Source organism: Oncorhynchus clarkii, chromosome 28 (assembly GCF_045791955.1).
Source record: "Oncorhynchus clarkii lewisi isolate Uvic-CL-2024 chromosome 28, UVic_Ocla_1.0, whole genome shotgun sequence".
Classification (NCBI taxonomy): Eukaryota; Metazoa; Chordata; class Actinopteri; order Salmoniformes; family Salmonidae; genus Oncorhynchus; species Oncorhynchus clarkii.
In genome coordinates, this window is record NC_092174.1 from 16,434,986 (window position 1) to 16,453,974 (window position 18,989).

Consider the following 18,989-nt stretch of genomic DNA (forward strand, 5'->3'; position numbering starts at 1 on the left):
TCCTGTCCTTCCTATCCCCCTCTCAGCCAGTCCTCAGCCACTCGAGACTCTGCTTAGCCTATGTGCTGCATGTCATGTAGATGAATGAGGTTTGTGAGGAGAGGATGGGTTAATTTCAATCATGGTTGCCATATTGTAAAAATCAGTCTGAGTGGCAATCAATGTCTTTGAGAGAATCAGCTCTCTGAAGGGTTGGGATGGATTTTGGGGTCTGTCTTTATCTGCATCTCAAATGACACCCTATTCCCTATATAGCGCATCACTTTTGGCCAGAGCCCTAGTACGCGGCTGTCCCATGTAGCTCTCGTCAAATGTAGTACAAGATATAGCAGATAGGTTGGCATTTCAGACACATATTCTGTCTTGTCATTGCATGTGTTGAATATGATTCTCACTACGCCCCAAGCCAAGTGATCCTCCATTCCCAGACATCCCCAGACAGTGAACTGTACTCACCTATCTGAGACGCTTGATAGCGAGGCGGGTTTATCAGTTTATGAGCTCCTATGGGGAGAGGCGGTGGGGAAATTGGTTCCTCCGCTATCAAAGGGCAGACAGGAAGGGAGTGAGGGGGAACGAAAGAAATCTGTCTGCATTTTTCTCTCTCGCGCGCGCGTTCTTTTGTTCTCTCTCGCTTTATCTCTCTCGATTTGTCTGTGTGTGTCTCTCTGTTTCTCTGTCTCTCTATTTCTCTCAATTCTATAGGGAGCAAACAGTATAGCCTTAATGGACTTCACTGTAATTATTGTAATTCAAATCCATTCACACATGCTTGCTTGTTCGCCTCCACCCAAAGAAAAATCATTCATTTTACTAATGCATTTCAACCTTTTGAGAGTTGGATTAATGTGATGCACAGGTCTTTTTTGTTCCATTGCACTTTGCTGTCATATGCATCGTGGACATAACAACATATGACATACTGTGTGGACATATGGACATATTTCAATATTCATCCATTTCCCATTTCACCACCAAAACACCTTCCATATACAAAGCCTTTACTCTATTCTGGATTGTTCACTGGCCACTCTGATTGGTTCTAGAGCTCTCCCTGAGAGCCGACATGTCTAACTGCACCTCCCCACTGGGCTGCCCGACCCACTTCTCAGGCTCTCCGGGGATGAAGATCTACATCGACCCCTTTACCTACGAGGACCCCAACGAGGCCGTCCGGGAGTTCGCCAAGGAGATCGATGTGTCCACCGTCAAGATCGAAGAGGTTATTGGTGCAGGTAAATGTGAATGAATGTGTGTGTGTGTGAGTGGATGTGGAGGGGTGTGTGGAGGGGGGGGGGGCTGCAGTTGTGTGTTGGATATCTTTGTGTGTCAATATTTATTTATGTGTGCAAATATACAGTATTTTGCCACTGACCTCTTCCAACCTCCTTACCAATGTTACATTGCAGGTATTTGACATGCTCGCTTCTGATGTGCCCTGCGATGCACTAGTAGAATATACTGCAGGTCATCTGATGTCCCTTAGCTAGATAGCAGCAGAAATAGCTTTAGCCAATAGCATCCCAGTCCCTGTACCTCTCTCTCTCTCTCTCCCTCTCTCTCGGGACATGTCCTTCCTCAGTGAGCCAGGCCAGACCTTGTTGACTGTATGGAGGACATGCTGATGTGTGTTGATTCATACGGAGACTAAAATAACACCATGCAGGCTAATGAGACAAGGACTGGAATAGACTCCCATGGTCTGGCTGGGACACACTGCATGATAGGAAACACAGTGTGAGGGAAGGATAGGGGAGATGGAGGAGGGGAAGGATAGGGGGAGATGGAGGTGGGGAAGGATGGGGAGATGGAGGAGGGGAAGGATAGGGGGATATGGAGGTGGGGAAGGATAGGGGGATATGGAGGTGGGGAAGGAAAGGGGGAGATGGAGGTGTGGAAGGAAAGGGGGAGATGGAGGTGGGGAAGGAAAGGGGGAGATGGAGGAGGGGAAGGAAAGGGGGAGATGGAGGTAGGGAAGGAAAGGGGGAGATGGAGTTGGGGTTGGGGAAGGATGGGGGAGATGGAGGAGGGGAAGGAAAGGGAAGATGGAGGAGGGGAAGGAAAGGGGAGATGGAGGAGGGGAAAGAAAGGGGAGATGGAGGAGGGGAAAGAAAGGGGAGATGGAGGAGGGGAAGGATAGGGTGAGATGGAGGAGGGGAAGGGTAAGGGGAGATGGAGGAGGGGAAGGATAGGGTGAGATGGAGGAGGGGAAGGATAAGGGGAGATGGAGGAGGAGAAGGAAAGGGGGAGATGGAGGAGGGGAAGGATAGGGGGAGATGGAGGAGGGGAAGGATAGGGGGAGATGGAGGAGGGGAAGAATAGGGGGAGATGGAGGAGGGGAAGAATAGGGGGAGATGGAGGAGGGGAAGGATAGGGTGAGATGGAGGAGGGGAAGGGTAAGGGGAGATGGAGGAGGGGAAGGATAGGGTGAGATGGAGGAGGGGAAGGATAGGGTGAGATGGATGAGGGGAAGGATAGGGTGAGATGGAGGAGGGGAAGGATAGGGTGAGATGGAGGAGGGGAAGGGTAAGGGGAGATGGAGGAGGGGAAGGGTAAGGGGAGATGGAGGAGGGGAAGGATAAGGGGAGATGGAGGAGGGAAAGGAAAGGGGAAGATGGAGGAGGGGAAGGATAGGGGGAGATGGAGGAGGGGAAGGATAGGGGGAGATGGAGGAGGGGAAGAATAGGGGGAGATGGAGGAGGGGAAGAATAGGGGGAGATGGAGGAGGGGAAGGATAGGGGGAGATGGAGGTGGGGAAGGAGAAGGAAAGGGGAGATGGAGGAGCGGAACGAAAGGGGAGATGGAGGAGGGGAAGGAAAGGGGAGATGGAGGAGGGGAAGGGAAAGGGGAGATGGAGGAGGGGAAGGATAGGGTGAGATGGAGGAGGGGAAGGGTAAGGGGAGATGGAGAAGGGGAAGGGGAGATGGAGGAGGGGAAGGATAGGGTGAGATGGAGGAGGGGAAGGGAAATGGGAAATGGAGGAGGGGAAAGAAAGGGGAGATGGAGGAGGGGAAAGAAAGGGGAGATGGAGGAGGGGAAGGAAAGGGGAGATGGAGGAGGGGAAGGGAAAGGGGAGATGGAGGAGGGGAAGGATAGGGTGAGATGGAGGAGGGGAAGGGTAAGGGGAGATGGAGGAGGGGAAGGATAGGGGGAGATGGAGGTGGGGAAGGAAAGGGGGAGATGGAGGAGGGGAAGGAAAGGTTGAGATTGAGGTGGGGAAGGAAAGAGGGACTGTTTTTTTGTTTATTTGTGGTGTGAGATCGCCACAGGATGCCTGCAGCATGATGAGTAATCAAGGAATGGAAATATTTACTGTGAATTTGTTCGGTTGTTACTCTTTTAGATTCTATTGATGAATTTCCTCCCCAGATTCTGAGCTGCTGTGGAACAAGATAGCCCCACTGTTGATCAGTATCACAAATACAACAATTACACTATACAGTTGAAGTCGGAAGTTTACATACACTTAGGTTGGAGTCATTAAAACTTGTTTTTCAACCACTCCACAAATTTCTTGTTAACAAAGTAGAATTTTAGCAAGTTGTTTAGGACGTCTGCTTCGTGCATGACACAAGCAATTTTTCAAACATTTGTTAACAGACAGATTATTTCTCTCACTGTATCACAATTCCAATGGGTCAGAAGTTTACATACACTAAGTTAACTGTGCCTCTAAACAGCTTGGAAAATTCCAGAAAATGATGTCATGGCTTTAGAAGCTTCTGATAGGCTAATTGACATAATTTGAGTCAATTGGAGGTGTACCTGTGGATGTATTTCAAGGCCTACCTTCAAACTCAGTGTCTCTTTGCTTGACATCATGGGAAAATCAAAAGAAATCAGTCAAGACCTCAGAATTAATTTTTTTAGACCACAAGTCTGGTTCATCCTTGGGAGCAATTTCCAAACACCTGAAGGTACCACGTTCATCTGTACAAACAATAGTACGCAAGTATAAACACCATGGGACCACGCACCCGTCATACAGCTCAGGAAGGAGATGCCTTCTGTCTCTTAGAGATGAATGTACTTTGGTGCGAAAAGTGCAAATCAATCCCAGAACAACGGCAAAGGACCTTGTGAAGATGATGGAGTAAACAGGCACAAAAGTATCTATATCCACAGTAAAACGGGTCCTATATCTACATAACCTGAAAGGCCGCTCAGCAAGGAAGAAGCCACTGCTCCAAAGCCGCCATAAAAAAGCCAGACTACGGTTTGCAACTGCACATGGGGACAAAGATTGTACTTTTTGGAGAAATGTCCTCTGGGCTGATGAAACAAAAATAGAACTGTTTGGCCATAATGACCATCGTTATGTTTGGAGGAAAAATGGGGAGGCTTGCAAGCCGAAGAACACCATCCCAATCGTGAAGGACGGGGGTGGCAGCATCATGTTGTGGGGGAGCTTTGCTGCAGGAGGGACTGGTGCACTTCACAAAATAGATGGCATCATGAGGATGGAAAATTATGTAGATATATTGAAGCAACATCTCAAGAAATCAGTCAGGAAGTTAAAGCTTGGTCGCAAATGGGTCTTCCAAATGGACAATGATCCCAAGCATACTTCCAAAGTTGTGGCAAAATGGCTTAAGGACAACAAGGTATTGGAGTGGCCATCACAAAGCCTTGACCTCAATCCTATAGAAAATGTGTGGGCAGAACTGAAAAAGCATCTACGAGCAAGGAGGCCTACAAACCTGACTCAGTTACACCAGCTCTGTCAGGAGGAATGGGCCAACATTCTTATTGTGGGAAGCTTGTGGAAGGCTACCTGAAAGTTTGACCCACGTTCAACAATTTAAAGGCAATGCTACCAAATACTAATTGAGTGTATGTAAACTTCTGACCCACTGGGAATGTGATGAAAGAAACAAAAACTGAAATAAATCACTCTCTACTATTATTCTGACATTTCACATTCTTAAAATGAAGGGGTGATCCTAACTGACCTAAGACAGGGAATTTTTACTAGGATTAAATGTCTGGAATCGTGAAAAACTGAGTTTAAATGTATTTGGCTAAGGCGTATGTAAACTTACGACTTCAACTGTATATACAAAAGTACAAATTTGTGGATTCGGCTATTCCAGCCACACCCGCTGGTGATAGGTGTATAAAATCAAGCACACAACCATGCAATCTCCATAGACAAACATTGTCAGTAGAATGGCCTTACTGAAGAGCTCAGTGACTTTTAACGTGGCACCGTCAAAGGATGCCACCTTTTTGTCAATTATCTGCCCTGCTAGAGCTGCCTCGGTCAGCTGTAAGTGCTGTTGTTGTGAAGTGGAAACGTCTAGGAGCAACAACGGCTCAGCTGAGAAGTGGAAGGTCACACAAGCTCACAGAACGGAACTGCCGAGTGCTGAAGCACATAAAAATTGTCTGTCCTCAGTTGCAACAATCACTACCGAGTTCCAAACTGCCTCAGGAAGCAACGTCAGCACAATAACTGTTCGCCGGGAGCTTCATGAAATGGGTTTCTATGTTCGAGCAGCCGCACACAAGCCTAATATCACCATACGCAATGCCAAGCGTCAGCTGGGGTGGTGTAAAGCTCGCTGCTATTGGACTCTGGAGCAGTGGAAACACGTTCTCTGGAGTTATGAATCACGCTTCACCATCTGGCAGTCTGACGGACAAATCTGGGTTTGGCAGATCCCAAGAGAATGCATATTGCCAAATGTAAAGTTTGGTGGAGGAGGAATAATGGCCTGGGGCTGTTTTTCATGGTTCGAGCTTGGTCCCTTAGTTCGAGTGAAAGGAAATCTTAATGCTACTGCATACAGTGACATTCTAGACAATTATGCGCTTCCAACTTTTGGCAATAGTTTTGGGGGGCCCTTTCCTGTTTCAGCATGACAATGCCCCCATGCACAAAGCGAGGTCCATACAGAAATTGTATGTTCTAGATCGGTGTGGAAGAACTTGACTGCACACGGCCTTGACCTCAACTCCATCAAACACCTTTAGGATGAATTGAAACGTTGACTGTGAGCCAGGCCTTATTGTCTAACATCAGTGCTCGACCTCAGTATTGCGCTTGTGGCTAAATGGAAGCAAGTCCCCACAGAAATGTTATAGCAGCAAAGGGGGGACCAGCTCCTTATTAATGCCCATGATTTTGGATTGAGATTTTGGACGAGCAGGTGTCCACATACTTTTGGTCATGTAGTGTGGTTTTGATTAGTGAAAACACTGCTTGTTACCTATGGTTCAACATGCAAGTTGTGTAGGATCCGTGGTCAATGATAGTTTATTGAGCCAGTTTTAAGGTCTTGCACTAGCACAATCTAATGGATTCCTATTTACCGAAATCTCAAGGTCTAATACTTGATCTCTCTAGATTGTTGATCTAGCGCTATAACCACCACACTCTCTCGCCCAGGTGAGTTTGGTGAGGTGTACAAGGGACGTCTGAAGCTCCCAGGCAAGAGGGAGATCTACGTGGCCATTAAGACCCTGAAGGCAGGATACGTGGAGAAGCAGAGGCGGGACTTCCTGTCTGAGGCGTCAATCATGGGACAGTTTGACCACCCCAACATCATCAGACTTGAGGGCGTGGTCACCAAGAGTCGGCCAGTCATGATCGTCACAGAGTTTATGGAGAACGGGGCCCTTGATTCCTTCCTGAGGGTGAGTTATAGAGCATGTGTATATCAAGCATCTTAGAGTAGAAGAGCTGCTCTAAGATCAGCTGGTCTCCCTGTACATGTAATCTAATTCATTATGATTTAAAATGCTAAACTGATCCTAGATCAGCACTCCCACTTTGAGCCACTTTATGACCATAGCCCCAGGAATATGGAGGGTTTTCAGTCCACTCTGCTGCCTAATTCATAATTTATTAACACAGTTTACCATCTCTTTTTATAGTATCTTTATAGAACTGTTATACTGTGGTAATAATTTATTTACATAATTGGCTATTCACATAAATGATGATGTATGTTGCACTAAGACTGCACTGGTGCATTGCAGCTTGTTTGTGGATTGACAAAACGCACATTAGAGATGATGATAGATAATGCAGAACATTTGTGACTGCTATAAGCATGCAGTTCATGGGCCATGGCAATGTTCTGCAGCCAAAGAGTTCTACAGCCAAGAATTGGGTTTAGGATTAGAGATCACTGAGCTCTATTTATAACGAACCTAACGCAATGGTAAATCTAAGCCAGTTTTTTCCTGGAGTGGATTGTATAATTACAAATCATTTGTAGACTGCAAATTGACCGCAAGCCCAAAGAGATATCTTTGACTAAAACCATAATTTCAAACCTTGCTTCCATTTGTATATGATCACGTGTCTCTATATTATGCGTGGGAATAATTGGGAACAGATTTCTTAAGTTAAAATCACTTGGAGCTGATTTCGTGGTGTTTTCACAGTATTTTATGTCCAACAATGAAAATTCCACAGAAAACTTGGGGGGGGCCAAATAAAACCACCCGCGGGCCAAATTTGTTCCACAGGCCTTCAGTTGTGGAACCATGATCTAAGCGCTGCCAGTAGCGCTATATGTCTGAGGGTGTGTCAGAAATATTTTGGGTTTTGATTAATAAACAAGTTGCAGGTGTGACGAGGGCTTGGCCACTCACTGGCCAATCAATGCGTTCCATGGCTTAATACTGCATGTGTTTGTCTCAAGTTCTGTAGATTATTGATAGTCTTTGCATTGTCATCAACTCCAATTCGGCTGGAATATTCTTGTCCTGGTACATTGTTGATTAATTCTACAACTTATCTAATAGCATAGGCTATAGTAAGGAGTAATAGCAACAGTAAAAAAAAATGAAAACATACAGTATTTTCTCAATAGACTATGCTTGGAATGTTGGAAGTCAACATTGTTGTAATTGACTTAAACAAGCCTAGTCTATATGTCTTTACGCATCGCACTCCTCCTCACATGGCAATACTAGGCTAAATTGTATTGTATGTGTGCAAAAGCAAAATATAGCCTAGGCCTACCATTGATGCTGCACTATAGGACTGAGTAATTGAAATACGTTTGAAGTGCTTATTTGGTAACCGGATGAGAGGCGCTCTTTGGAGATAGGGATGGATTCTTGAACAAGTGAAATGAAGTATGCAATTAGACATATGTGTGTCTGATTTCGGATGTGCAGTATATTTTCAATTCAAGACCCTCTGACGAATAGACCATTTAAACACCTTTTATGGTTAGACTACGTTGCACGACCAGGAAGGATAAAAAAAAGGCACGACAGCATTGCTGTTGAGCCAGCCTTAGTAGCCGGGTCCTAGGGTAAGGGTAGCCTATGAAGGGCTTGATATGAAAACGGAAAACAAGCAATCCGTTTTTTTGAAACAACAATATTTCTAAACAGGATGGGGTCAGAAGCATGACCTCATGAATCACTTCTGTCGTTCTATGGCACTGTGTGCACACGTAGGCCTTAGTGCCTTTACACATAACATCCACACGTTTATACAAAAAACTAGGCTCCTGTCAATTGTATTGTTGCCTATGTGCGAGGCAGATTCTCAAAAGATCGGCCCTTGATATGGTATTATAGGATTGAATAGTTTGGAGGAACGTGTCTTTGGTAATCAGATGAGGGGAATGGGGATGGACAGCCTACCCAATCAAGTGAAATTAAGTATGCAGGTATGTAAATTGTGAATAATGAAAAAGCATGAGGGCACAAGCCTCCAAAATATGTCAAAGCACTCTCAGTTGACCAGTAGTCTCTCTCAGTAGCACCAGTATTATTCTCAGTAGAGCCCTTTATTCATAGGCTACTTGGATAATGGCCAGCATAAAAAGACAGACCTATGCGAAACTGCTAAACCAGCGTTGATTAAAGGGAGGGTAGGCTATGCTTGGTTTTTAATCAAATTAAATGGGGGGGAAACCAATTGTTTTTTTTTATGTTTCTTAAGATTCACTGGCACAAAAGCAACATCTCTCTTCCCCTGGGCCCTGTGCGTCATGGCTAGATAGGCTGAGCTCCTGCTCTCAAAACCCATGCCATCATCAACTGCACTACCGTTAAGACCTGCTTCTTCTGGGTCTTAAAAAGTCCCTTTAGAGATGCATGAAATGGTCACAGGTAAATTGCCAAACCTGGCTTTAGGGCTGGAAAATGCCATTGCCCCTCCTTCACACCAGCTGAAAATAGAGACCTCTGTGTAACTCCAGAAGATTTGAAAATGAACCGAGCACAATTCCATCATTCTCCTCATCGAAGACTTCCTGAAATAGCCAACTTCCGTCTTCATTTAATTTCTCCACTCATGCCCCAAGCTCTTAATGAACTATCCCCTCACTCTTTTGTAGCTGGTAAGGAACGAGCGAGTGTACAGCTTAATCAATATTCAAGCCTTTTTTTCTCTCCTTCCCTTCTTCCTCCATCTCATGGATTGGTTTTCCTCTTCACTTTGATCTACTGCTGGTTTAAAGGGACCCTTTGAAGTTGGCTTTGCTAGCCGCCACATCTGACTTGTGTTCCCATCGATCTTACCCTACCCTCTTATTTGTTAGTGTGTGTCGGGTTCAAAGCTCCTCGGAGCATTGGAGACACGGGGAGGAACTAGGAAGGGTTTGGGGAGAGAGCTCCGCCGTGTGTGTGTGTGTGTGTGTTACCCACAGTGATGGACAATGTGCCATTTTTACAACATCCTCTAACAACTAGTTTTGGTAGGATCGTGATTGGAGAATCCAATTTGGGAATCAAAAAGAATACTCTTTCCTTTTGATATAAAATAGGTGATGAGATGCAAGACAAGGGCTGTCAGGGACTGTGTCAACAGCTGCTAGTGTAAAAGTACAAATCTAAAGAACAAACCACTTTAAGCGTAAGGCTTCAAGATTCAGTCACATAATCAGACACAGAAAAAAACTGTTTTCTGTCTTGCAGAAGTAGGTCGCGCTCAGATAGGTATCAGGTTAGGCTGTTTGTCACATGGAACATTGTACATATGTCTGACGGCAGATCTTGTACCCTTGTACAAAAGTTTACCCTTACTTCCTGGCTGTGGTGTCACAGATGCATCCGCAGGGTTTTCTAATCTGGGAGCGAGATCCCAGAGGAATTTTCAGCACAGACACTCTCCGTGTCAGGACAATGTTAGCTAGGCATGGCCTTTATGTATTATGACACAGAGTATGTGGCATAGCATGCAGAATGTGCCTGTGTTCGTGTCATGTCGTTGCGGTTGTCAAATCAATTGCATTGCTATCAAATAGAACCATGCAATCGAATACAACCGTGTCTGGTCGACACACCTCCATGCCTAATGCTGTCAAATAGTGTAGGAATCAGTGAAGAATTGCTTGTTTATTGTCAACATCTCAGCGGAAAGGCCTGCAAATTAAACGTTTATTTTGATATGGCCGTCGTCTTCTCCTTTCTCTGCAGCAAGAGAACATGGCGGCGATCACGATACCGACAACGGTAATGACACTAACGATCCTCATTTATCTGTTTCCTTCTCTCACTCTCCATCTCTTCTCTCCTGCAGCAAAACGACGGTCAGTTCACCGTGATCCAGCTGGTGGGCATGATGAGGGGCATCGCGGCGGGCATGAAGTACCTCTCTGAGATGAACTACGTCCATAGAGACCTGGCCGCCCGCAACATCCTGGTAAACAGCAACCTGGTCTGCAAAGTGTCTGACTTCGGGCTGTCGCGCTACCTCCAGGACGATACCTCTGACCCCTCCTACACCAGCTCTCTGGTATGTCCTACTAGCTACTCTCCGAGGGTTTTGTTCTGATGTTTTCCCACCTTTACACCTTGAAATGGACAGGTAGGTCGCCAGCAATGTTCATAGCAACTCGCTGAAAACAAGCAACGTAGAACAGGGAAACCGATATGTCTCTTTTTTGTTTGTGCATGTGTGCGTGTGCGTGTGTGTAGGACTGCTTGAGTACAGTAGGGGTAAATGCTACATCTAAAGAACTGCAACAGTTTGTGCGGCCATCTCTCAGGCATTTCCTTTCAGTCCTCTTCACCACTCTCCCTCACCTCAACTCCACCTCTGTCTCTTCTCTTTAACATTCCACAGCCTTCTCTCCTCCTTCTCCTCCCTCTTCCCGCGAGTCACGCAGCAGTACTGTCACATCTTCATTAGTGCAGAGACATGCAGACTTAGGGGAAGGCCCCTTTCTCATTGGGATGCGTAGGATGCATGCAAACTGAAAGGGCATCCCAGACCCTTAAACTGACAGATTCTATTATTTCTCGGGCATCATGGAAGGGTTTGTGCCCTAATTAACACCACAGAGGAACAGATCTGTAATTATTAGTCGCCAACGTTAGTGTAGCTGACTGTGTGCCCTGCATTGACTTTCATTTGAATCTGCTAATTAGTTGGATATATATGTAGTGGTTTATTATTTGGTTGCTCCTGACAGTTTGGAGGGAATACAGTCGGCCTGGTGCAGTGTCCCTTTTTTAGTGAGGTAAACTTTTTGAAAATTATTTATATTTACATGAGGAAATGCATATAATTCCACTGCACACTCTTAGATAAAAGGGTTCCAAAAGGGTTCTTCGGCTGTCCCCATAGGATAACCTTTTTTTGGTTTCAGTTAGAACCCTTTTGGGTTCCATGTAGAACCCTCTGTGGAAAGGGAAAGGGTCGTTCATGGAACCCAAAAGGATTAAACCTGGAACCAAAAAGGTTTTATCAAAGGATTCTTCTATGGGGACAGTCAAATAACCATTTTAGGTTCTAGATAGGGCCTTCTTTTCTAATAGTGAGTGAGTCGTCAACGATCAAACACAAAAATGTTCTAAATATAGAGGTTCTAAGGCATCTTAACATAGGAATCATGAGTCAGGTATCAAGGTAGTATAAAAATAGAAGACTAAAATGAGTTCTTATGTATCTAAACATAGGTGTTCTTTGTGAAATCAAGGACATGATAACAACAGTACAATCCCACGTCTTCCTTCAGTCAGAAGAGTATTATTATTAGAACTCAACAGCGTGTGTATGTGTGTGTGTGTGTGGATGCGCTGTGTGTGACTGAGTCTGTATGTGTGTGTCTGTTCAAGACTGTGTGTGTGTGTGTCTGTCTGTCTGTGAACACTGAGATACCCGGAAAGGCGGTTGATTGACAGGTTGTCATAGGCGTGAACAGGAAGGGTGATATGGGTTTGGGAAGTTAATTGCCCACTAGGAAGGAAGACCGACCTGGGTCTCTGTGACCCCTGTGGTTAAGCCCTGCTGAAACAACAAAGACAAGCACACCTTCTGTTGTCAGCTGTCAATCTCGCTGATGCCACGAAGGGGGTTAAATGTTGTGGATTGGATTATTGTTTAGTGTTCTTGATGTTTAGTTGTTTCATGTACAGTATACAAGACCCCTTGAAAATAAGGGTTAGAAAAATAGATAGATATAGGCTTTAGGATCTACCTTATTGTCCACAAGGGGACATTTGTCTTGGACATTAGAAAGGTACTGTACAATGACAGTACTTTTCACACCAACTGTTTTTTTGTGCTTAGCCTTTACCCAACCCAGGTATTCCTAATGATAGGGCCTATATGTCATGAGAGTTCTGCCATATAACACATATACAGAAACGACTATTTGCACTCCGTCCATAAGCACACCAGAGTAACACAAGTCTCTCCTAGCATTCCGCTTGACCTTACTGTGTCTTGTCACTAGCTGGGTCCTGACCCTCCATTCTATTCCACTCTCCTGGGGAACGTTCTGGGAATATTCTCTATCCACAGCGGAGACGTTGTGGATAGAATCGGGGTCCTTGGGTCCCTCACATCTTCCTTTAATTAAGCTATGCTTGCTGCCAAGCCGCCATGGCAGCGCCCTTCACTCGCTGTCCTCCCTCCGCCGGTTACGAGGTGAACGCAGAATGCCAAAGCAATCATGGAGCGAGGCCAGCGCGGCTTGTGGAGGCCGAGGGAATCAGGGAAATTAAATTCCGCCAACGTGCTGTGATATACGTCGCCATCGACCTCCTCCTCCTGCAAAATGAATCACCTTATTTTCCTTTCTCTCCTTCCTTTGTGTTTCGCCACCATTTCGGAGGGCACCAATTACCTAGCTTCCAGAGCGGTGCTGGGGAAGGTGCTGGCGGACATACTGTTAATTACATGGTGTTAACCCTGGGGTTGGCACTCACGCAGGGGCCAGAGTGGCTATCGGAGCAGGGGGTAGAGAAATACATTTTCCCTCAAATGTTTGCTGCATGGTCGCTAAAGGTAACCTCTTTATTTAGGCTTTGGTGATACAGTTGTAATGTTTTTACCAGCACATGGTTTAAGACCAAATTGCTAACTTGACTTGGTTGAACCATGTCAGTCAAACCGTCTGACGATTAAAGATCCCTTTGACGAGCATCAAAACAAAACGTTGACTACAGACGTCGACTTTTACCTTCTTTCTCTTCTTCTTTCTACAGCTATTGTCCCGCTTCAGCACTGTGTTTGGTTGTGGGTAATTACTCCCAGCATGCACTTCTTCAGGATGCTGCCCTCACTGCGAGTGGAGAGGGATGACCTGTGTGACCTTACGGAAGACAGAATTGATTTTTAGACGCTCTCCAGGCCATGAATTTCACATCAGTCCATCTATCTATCCTTCTATCCGTCCATCCATCTTTTCACTTCTTTTTCATCACATATTTTCCCTGGGGGACCCAGTGGCTCAAAGGAATGACAGGCAGAGTGCCTGTTTAATGTATGACGTGTTGTGTGTGTGTGTTTGGTTTAGTTTTACTATCCTTGTGGGGACCAGAAGTCCCGAGAAAATTCGGACAACTGGGTACATTTCGTCTGCCACCACTAGGAAAGGGGCTTTTTTTTAGGCTTAGGCATTATTTACAGCTGAAATAATACATTTAATCAAAATATTATATAAATGCCCTGAAGCAAAAATCTACACAAATAATACATTATCTGATGAAATTGCTTTAGAAAGGTACCCACTTCCTGTTTGCACTGGCAATTTAACCGCTTGCAGAAAGAATTAGACAGGATCCAAATGTAACTGGTATCAATATTGGTAAACATGAATATAAACTTAACTTATTTGAATATGATCTCGTGATATTCAGTTGAAGTCGGAAGTTTACATACACCTTAGCCAAATACATTTAAACTCAGTTTTTCACAATTCCTGACATTTAATCCTAGTAAATATTCCCTGTCTTAGGTCAGTTAGGATCACCACTTTATTTTAAGAATGTGAAATGTCAGAATAATAGTAGAGAGAATGATTTATTTCAGCATTTATTTCTTTCATCACATTCCCAGTGGGTCAGAAGTTTACATACACTCAATTAGTATTTGGTAGCATTGCCTTTAAATTGTTGAACTTGGGTCAAACGTTTCGGGTAGCCTTCCACAAGCTTCCCACAATAAGTTGGGTGAATTTTGGCCCATTCCTCCTGACAGAGCTGGTGTAACCGAGTCAGGTTTGTAAGCCTCCTTGCTCGCACACGCTTTTTCAGTTCTGCCCACACATTTTTTATAGGATTGAGGTCAGGGCTTCGTGAAGGCAACTCCAATACCTTGACTTTGTTGTCCTTAAGCCATTTTGCCACAACTTTAGAAGTATACTTGTGGTCATTGTCCATTTGGAAGACCCATTTGCGACCAAGCTTTAACTTCCTGACTGATGTCTTGAGATGTTGCTTCAATATATCCACATAATTTTCCAACCTCATGATGCCATCTATTTTGTGAAGTGCACTAGTCCCTCCTTCAGCAAAGCACCCCCACAACATGATGCTGCCACCCCCGTGCTTTACGGTTGGGATGGTGTTCTTCGGCTTGCAAGCCTCCCCATTTTTCCTCCAAACATAACAATGGTCATTATGGCCAAACAGTTCTATTTTTGTTAAATCAGCCCATAGGACATTTCTCCAAAAGTACATATGGATATAGATACTTTTGGTCATGTTTCCTACAGCATCTTCACAAGGTCCTTTGCTGTTTTTCTGGGATTGATTAGCACTTTTCGCACCAAAGTGAAGAGGTACTGAGTTTGAAGATAGGCCTTGAAATACATCCACAGGTACACACACTTCCAATTGAATCAAATGTTGTCAATTAGCCTTTCAGAAGCTTCTAAAGCCGTGACATAATTTTCTGGAATTTTCCAAGCTGTTTAGAGGCACAGTCAACTTAGTGTATGTAAACTTTTGACCCACTGGAATTGTGATACTGTGAATTATAAGAGAAATAATCTGTCTGTAAACAATTGTTGTAAGAATTACTTGTGTCATGCACAAAGTCGATGTCCTAACCAACTTACCAAAACAATCGTTTTTAACAAGAAATTTGTTGAGTGGTTGAAAAACGAGTTTTAATGACTCCAACCTTCCGACTTCAACTGTATGTGTGTGTCTTCATGCTCGCCTGTGTGTGTGCGCACACTTGAATGTGTGTGTGTCTTTGAGGCTGCATCAAAGAGGGCAAGCGGTTGAGAGGCGAGGTCACCCACAGCCCAGTAACATACCTCATCCATCAAACCCCCGCGACCTGACTGACATTCTCCCTCTCTCCGCTCCACTGCCTTCAATCCACCCTCTGTTTTTGTTCCTTGTTTTCTATTTGCATCCTTTCCTCCTTTCCTTCTTTCCCTCTGGCATGTTTCCCAAAGCCTTTTGTGTTGTTTGTCACGCGTGTGAAATATTGATGTGGCAAAAGTTACAGGGGACTTAAGGGGAACTCATCCCTGAGTAAAGAAGCGGAAAAACTCAGAGAAAAGTTGCCATTTGGTCCACCCAGACTCCTCTATCAAAGCGGGAACATGGCTTGATTTATAACTCCTGTCATGTGTGACAGATCAAGCTGCTATCTATGACTGAGGTGGGCATACTGTGCCTGTATGGATGCACTGTGCCTGTATGGATGCACTGTGCCTGTATGGATGCACTGTGCTTGTATGGATACACTGTGCCTGTATGGATGCACTGTGCCTGTATGGATAAACTGTGCCTGTATGGATGCACTGTGCCTGTGTGGATGCACTGTGCCTGTATGGATGCACTGTGCCTGTATGGATAAACTGTGCCTGTGTGGATGCACTGTGCCTGTGTGGATGTGACATGGCGATCCTCTACATAGCACACTGAAGGGGGGGATCAAATGTAATGTGGGAGGCGGATTTTGTCACAACACTGACCTCAGTCCATATAATGACATTGGACAATCATGGGAAGTTGCTGGCCAGTCCGCCAGTTAGTAAACTAGCGAGCTACTCCAGCTTCAATTCATTTTTGCGTAATTGGTCCTCAAAGAGAGAGAGACAGAGGGTCACAGCATGCTAGTTCCTGGGAAGTGAAAACGCTATGATAGGGTAACATGTTTTACAATTTAGCAGACACTCTTATCCAGAGTGACATATAATAGCAATTGGGGTCAAGTGCCTTGCTCAAGGGCACATTGACAGATTTTTCACTTAGTCGGCTTGGGGATTAAAACCAGAGACCTTTAGCCACTAGAATACCTGCCGCCCAATGACATGAGTAGAGACACATCAGTTCTTGTTTAAACAACCCAGGCAATCTGTTATGTGATTAGTCTGTGTGCTGTGGGCTGTAATTGCCTATTTTACAACTTCTCAGAGTCATCTCAAGGGGACAGAATAAAGATGTCACCCGGTTACACAAGCCAAGGTCGTAGTCTAATATTAAACCTCTGAAAAAGCCTAACAAGGATGTGCAAAAATACATGATAATAAGATAGTATTCACGCTGGGTTTAATTTGAGGGGCCCCTGGTGGCCCCTGAGTCATCGGGGGCCCAGATAGAGGTTGCACAAGGGGAGGGAGCATTTCTATTAAGAAGAAGTGGTGTCATCGAGTTGAAGATCTGAAGGAATATGTTAACTGCAAAAGACTACACAGACAACGTTTATCGAAGGTCGGATTTCATACCCTGCCATAATGGCGCCGAAGGAGATGGCTGCCGTTTTACGATCCTGTAACCAATTGTGATATTGTGAATGTTTTTTAGTGTTATTTGTAAGTATTTTGTACATAATGTTTCTGCCACAGTGTCTTGTGACCGAAAGGAGCTTCTAGAAATCAGAACGGCGATTACTCACCTTGAACTGGACGAATAATTTCACTTTAATGAGTCTGACGAGAGGGATTTACTCCAGACAACCGAACAGGCCCACATCCCCGTCATTCGCAGGAAACGGTATCGCAGAAGGCGATCGGGGTGCCTTGTGAGGATCAGCCAACGAGTGGCTAATCTGCCTTTGCCATCGGTACAATTGGCCAACGTACAATCGCTGGATAATAAATTGGATGATCTGAAAGCATATATATCCTACCAACAGGGCATTAAACACTGTAATATCTTATGTTTTACCGAGTTGTGGCTTAACGACGACATCAATAACATACAGCTGGCGGGTTATAACTGTATCGGCAGGATAGAACAGCAGCCTCTGGTAAGACAAGCGGTGGCGGTCTATGTATATTTGTAAGAAACAGCTGGTGCACGAAATCTAAGGATGTCTCGATGATTTTGCTCACCTGAGGTAGAGTATCTCATGATAAGCTGTAGACCACACTATCTACCTAGAGAGCTTTCATCTGTATTTTTCGTAGCTGTCTACATACCACCACAGACCGCTGCTGGCACTAAGACCGCACTCAATGAGCTGTATACTGCCATAAGCAAACAGGAAAATACTCATCCAGAGGTGGCGTTCCTAGTGGCTGTGGACTTTAATGCATGGAAACTTAAATCCATTTTACCAAATTTCAACCAACATATTAAATGTGAAACCAGAGGGAAAAACACTCTAGACCACCTTTACTCCACACACAGAGACGCGTACAAAGCTCTCCCTCGCCCTCCATTTGGCTAATATGACCAAAATTCTATCCTCCGATTCCTGCTTACAAGCAAAAAATTCAAGCAGGAAGCACCAGTGACTAAGTCAATAAAAAAGTGGTCAGATGAAGCAGATGCTAAGCTACAGAACTGTTTTGCTAGCACAGACTGGAATATGTTCCGTGATTCTTCTAATGGCATTGAGGAATACACCACATCAGTCACTGGCTTCATCAATAAGTGCATGGATGATGTCATCCCCACAGTGACTGTACGTACATACCCCAACCTGAAGCCATGGATTACAGGCAACATCCGCACTGAGCTAAAAGGTAGAGCTGCCGCTTTCAAGTAGTGAGACTCTAAGACAGAAGCTTATAAGAAATCCAGCTGTGCCCTCTGACGAGCCATCAAACAGTAATATCAAATCACACTGGCTCCGACGCTCGTCAGATGTGGCTGTGCTTGCAAACTATTACAGACTACAAAGGGAAGCACAGCCGAGAGCTGCCCAGTGACACGAGCCTACCAGACGAGCTACATTACTTCTATGCTCGCTTCGAGGCAAGTAACACTGAAACATGCATGAGAGCATCAGCTGTTCCAGATGACTGTGATCACGTTCTCTGCAGCTGATGTGAGTGAGACCTTTAAACAGGTCAACATTCACAAGGCCGCAGGGCCAGACGGATTACCAGTACGTGTACTTCGAGCATGCGCTGACCAACTGGCAAGTGTCTTCACTGACATTTTCAACCTCTCCCTGTCTGAGTCTGTAATTGCAACATGTTTCAAGCAGACCACCATAGTGCTTGTGCCCAAGAACACTAAGGTAACCTGCCTAAATGACTACCGACCCGTAGCACTCCCTGTAACCATGAAGTGCTTTGAAAGGCTGGTCATGCCTCACATCAACACCATTATCCCAGAAACCCTACACTCACTCCAATTTGCATATTGCCCCATTAGATCCACAGATGATGCAATCTTTATTGCACTCCACAACGCCTTTTGGACAAAAGGAACACCTATGTGAGAATGCTATTCATTAACTACAGCTCAGTGTTCAACACCATAGTGCCCTCAAAGCTCATCACTAAGCTAACGACCCTGGGACTAAACACCTTGCGCTGCAAGTCTTCATCGACCTGGCCAAGGCTTTCGACTCTGTCAATCACCGTATT

At 45.0% G+C, this 18,989-nt stretch overlaps 1 pseudogene; it reads left to right on the top strand.

Annotated features, from left to right (window-relative positions):
* The window catches only part of LOC139386555 (ephrin type-B receptor 1-like), a 296,455-nt pseudogene that overhangs the window by 259,323 nt on the left and 18,143 nt on the right, over window positions 1–18,989 (top strand).